The sequence below is a fragment of the Pinus tabuliformis genome, chromosome 5_2 (genome assembly GCF_031772625.1).
Source record: "Pinus tabuliformis cultivar Carrire ecotype Pingquan chromosome 5_2, CPIR1, whole genome shotgun sequence".
NCBI classification, from domain to species: domain Eukaryota; kingdom Viridiplantae; phylum Streptophyta; class Pinopsida; order Pinales; family Pinaceae; genus Pinus; species Pinus tabuliformis.
In genome coordinates this window covers 488,135,770-488,140,846 of record NC_142306.1, presented here as the reverse complement: position 1 = coordinate 488,140,846, position 5,077 = coordinate 488,135,770, and positions in this window count along the sequence as shown.

Here is a 5,077-nt window from a genome sequence, read left to right as displayed (position 1 = left end):
CCACGACCGCTGCGTGTGTTGAACGGGATTCTGCCTGTCGGAACCATTTTCGCCACGATACGCGGGATTTATTTTTCACATATGCATACTTTTACGAAATACAGTCGTAATCATCATTGATCATTCTGTATGTAGATATTATATAATTTGGTGAATTTCTGTGGAGATTAAAGTTGTGTGGCGATGCAGAATGAGATTTGAATGCTGAAGGGTAACTGTCGGTCTCTGCGGTTTTATTTTGTGAACGACTATGAACCGACCTCGTTCACAACAACCGCATAGTCACAGTTTTGTGGAGGTGAATAGTAGTATTGCGCAGTTTTTTAAAAATCATTCAAATCATTTGTGGAGGTGAATAGTAGTATTGCGCAGTTTTTTTTTTCATCATTTGAATGGTAATGCTGTGTTGTAAAGTTAAAGCATTAAAGTGATATGTAATATATAAATATATTACATTTTAAAACATTGAAGTGATATGTACATAATATTTCAATGAAATGCTGATGCTTCTATCAAACATTAGAGGGATTTGAAGAAAATATAGTGCATAAGGCTGTAACGTAAGGAAGACATTTGAAATCTTTTGAGAATCCCCTTTTGAGTACAACTTCACTGTATATCAGCAGAAAGTTTTTTTTATCAGCAGAAGTTTTTTTATCAGCAGAAGTATTTTTTACAGAATGCATTCAATCATCTCTATGGTAGGAATAGTTCTCACTGGCAAGGAGAACTATCCTGAATGGTCCCGGATGATAAAACACACCCTCATCTTCAATGAGTTGTGGAAAGGAGTGTGTGTCGGAGAAGGAGACAATGACCCAGTGCAGCCTACATCAGACAAAGAGCTCATCATTTGGGAAAACAAGAACAGCAAATCCTATGCATTAATCGCAGCATCTGTAAATGAAGAAGTAAGTCGCCATATTTCATCATATTCAACTGCCTTTGAAGCTTTACAAAAGCTGAAAGAACTCTATGACTCACATTCTGCACTTGAAGTTGTTCAGCTCATGATTAAACTCTTCACTCTTGAACTGAAAAATAATGATCCTCTTGCTCTTGCATCTGAAGTAAAGTCTATAATGCATGATATTAAATCCACTAAGGTTGAGCTGGATATCCCTCTTATTGCTTTTCTCAAGGCACTCTATCCTACCTACTCCAATTATCTTGAGTCTTTACAAGCAAATGGAAATCTTAAAGATATAACCTTTGACTCTCTTGTGAAAAAGTTTGCTGAAAGAGAGAAAGCCTTTGGAAAGAAGACAGTCCCTGAATCTTCTGAAGAGACTGTTTGCCTTGCTCATAAAGAAAAGCATCCTCCTCAAGATTCTTCAAGAGGAAGAGGTGGACGAAGAGGAAGAGGAAGATACTTCAGAGGCAGGGGGGCAGACATTCTCAAGGAGAAAAGGCAGATCTGCATTGCATTCGCTGCAAACGAAATGGATCACATGATGCTTCTACATGCAAGCTACCATGGGAAAAAATTGAGCAGAAAAGAAACCAGCAGAAAGGTAAAACTGATGATATAGACAAAGGTAAAGCACCTGAATCCGCTCACTATATTGAGGCACAATGTAACATTGGAGTAAATGAAGATTTGTCTAATGCTTCACTTGCTTCTTCGAAAAATGATTGGTTGCTTGATTCAGGAGCAACCTGTCATATGACTTATAGAAAAGATTTTTTTGAAGATTTCACTGACAATGTTGATGGAGCAGTATACTTTGCAGATCAGTCAAAAATCAAGCCATCAGGGCTTGGCACAATCAGGCTTAAATTGCCTGGTCTTCCAGACTTTCTTCTGGATCATGTTCTATATCTCCCACAGCTCAAGAGAAACTTGTTGTCCTTGGTCCACATCCGCCAGCAAGGTCACTCCATTCATATGTTTGATGGCAAGCTTGAGGTAAGAAAAGCTTCTGACCACTCACTTGTCATGAGGGGAATAAAAGAAGAAAGGCTTCTCAAACTGCAAGGAACCTCTGCTCATGCACAACATTTCTCATATATTTCTCATCATGAAGAAGGTACACTTCCATCAAGTTTATTATGGCATGCTAGATTTGGACATTTAAACTATGACAGTATTCGATTATTGAAGAAAAATGGTGTTGTTGGTTTGCCTACAATTCCTAGGAAACATAAGCAATGTGATGCTTGCATTCTAGGAAAGCTTAGCAAACAGTCTTTTCATGATTCACATTCAAGAGAACATAGGAAGCTTGAACTCGTTCATTCAGATTTATGTGGTCTAATGCCTGTTCCTTCTGCAAATGGAAATAAATATATCATGACATTTATTAATGATTACCCCAGAATGTGTTGGGTTTATTTATTGAAGAACAAATCTGATGCTTTTCAAACATTCAAGAATTTTCATAAATAGATTGAAAATGATGCACAATCTCATATTGGGTCTATTCGCACTGATAATGGAAAAGAATATACATCAAATGAATTTGAAAACTATCTTCGCCAACATGGGATCAAAAATCAAACAACTGTGCCTTATAATCCCCAACAGAATGGTGTAGCAGAAATAATGAATAGAACAATCTTGAATATGGTATGATCCATGCTTTTCTTCAAAAATGTAAATATAATGTTTTGGGATGATGCTGTTCTATGTGCTGCATATATAAAGAATAGATGTCCATCTAATTTTATAAGAAACAAGACTCCTTATGAATTGTGGTATGGACATGTTCCTTCGGTAAAACATCTCAGGATCTTTGGTTCCACCTGTTATGCTTTGATACCAAAGGTACATAGAAACAAACTTGGTGCTAGAAATCGTAAGTGTATCTTCCTGGGGTCTTCAAACACCTCCAAAGCATACCGCCTCTATGATGAAGTAAATAAAAAGTTTGTTGTATCTAGAGATGTAAATTTTCTTGAATCATCCAAATCTGACAATGTTGTTGAGCGGCAACTTGATCGCTTGGATAGATTCACAAAAACAAAATCATTTCAAGAATTTGATAATCAGATTCCACATCTTGAAGGGGGGATTCCTATTCTAGATCAACATGTGGAATCTTCTTCTGAAGAACACTCTCCCCCGAATGAAACTCCAACAACGGATGATGCTTTAAGTGATGTAATTGATAGAATTGGGAGAATCAATCTTGATTTAGTCCCAACTCAATCAACAGATCAGCCTGGACCATCTCAGAAAGGTCCCCCAAAGTGGCTGACAAAGACACTTGAAAGTGTTCATCCTGATGAAATTGGAAAAACAGGAACCAGAAATTCAAACCGGCAAAATGGAGGTGATGTAGATTACTCTAATTCACCCGTTGATATGGATGTTTCTTATGATTGTGAATTGAACTTGTCTACAGATTTTGAACCAACTTCCTTCAAAGAAGCTGTTTCTCATGATGAATGGAAAGAAGCGATGCAAAAGGAGTATGATGCCCTCATAAAGAACGGCACTTGGAAGCTGGTTGACCCTCCATTTGGAACCGAACCAATTGGCTGCAAGTGGGTCTACAAGAACAAGTACAAAGTTGATGGCTCACTTGACAAGCACAAAGTTAGGCTTGTGGCAAAAGGTTTTGCACAAAAGGAAGGGGTCGATTATGAGGAAACTTTTTCCCCCACAGCAAAATGGGCCACCATCTAGACACTCTTTGCACTAGCAGCTCAGAACGGTTGGAAATTCCATCAAATGGATGTAAAAATTGCCTTCTTGAATGGAGATCTAAAAGAGAATGTTTTTATGTCCCAACCTGAAGGATTTGCTGTGAAAGGACATGAACATAAAGTATGCAAACTTGTGAATTCCTTGTATGGCCTCAAACAAGCACCACGAGCCTGGTATGAAAAACTAACTGAGCATCTTCTGAAACTCAACTTCAATCATTTTGATCTTGATGATGCAACTTTATTTGTCAAGAAAGTTGGCAAAACAGTTGTGTATCTTGTGGTATATGTAGATGATCTTTTAAAATAGGGAACAATGAAAGCTACATTGCATCCATAAAGAAGGAATTGGGGAAAAGTTTTGAAATGACTGATTTGGGATATGTTCATTACTATCTTGGCATTGAAGTAACCCAACATCCAAAATCCATATTTCTTTCTCAAAAGAAATACATTGGAGATTTGTTAAACAAATTTGGCATGACAGAGTGCAATCCTCTTTATACTCCAATGGAACAAAACTTAAAGCTCACATCTGTTGAAGGAAAGGAATTTGAGGATGCAACAAAGTATAGACATCTTGTAGGAAGTCTCATCTACCTCACTACTACCAGACCAGACATTTCATTTACTGTTGGAATCCTCTCCAGGTTCATGCAAAAGCCTTGTGAGGGACATTGGTCTGCTGCAAAAAGAGTTCTAAGGTACTTGAAGGGAACTCAGGACCTTGGAATCAAATATACACATGTGGACGACTTCAGCTTGATTGGATACTCTGATTCAGACTTCGATGGAGACAAAGAAACTGGTGTATCTACTTCAGGATATGCTATGAGTCTTGGATCAGGAGCTGTCTCCTGGAGATCACGCAAACAATCAGTTCCAGCAGATTCCACAACAGAAGCAGAATACGTGGTAGCAGCTGAAGCAACGAAAAAAATTGTGTGGCTCAGGAAAATTCTTGAAGATTTGCAGGTAAAACAAGTGCAATCAACTCCACTCATGATTGATAACACCTCTGCAATAAAGTTGGCCAAGAACCCAAAGTTCCATGATCGAACAAAGCATATCAATACTAAATATCATTTGATTCGACATCATGTTGAGGCCAAAACAATCCATCTCCGTCATTGTTCCACAAATGAGCAAATTGCAGACATCTTCACCAAAGCAATTAGAAGGGAAAAGCTTGAATGATTCAGAATGATGCTTGGACTCACCAACATCCCTTCAGATTAAGGGGGGGAATGTTGACACCTAATCTTCATGATTGGGAATTTTATGTAAATAAATAAATTGGGAAGGTGAACAGTCATCGGGAGATGAACTGAACAATCACTCCCTATTGTATATAACAATGGGTTACCTATGGAATAAAATACGAATCAGTTTTACTGCCGTTGGAGAGTTACTGCCTGGCCTGACA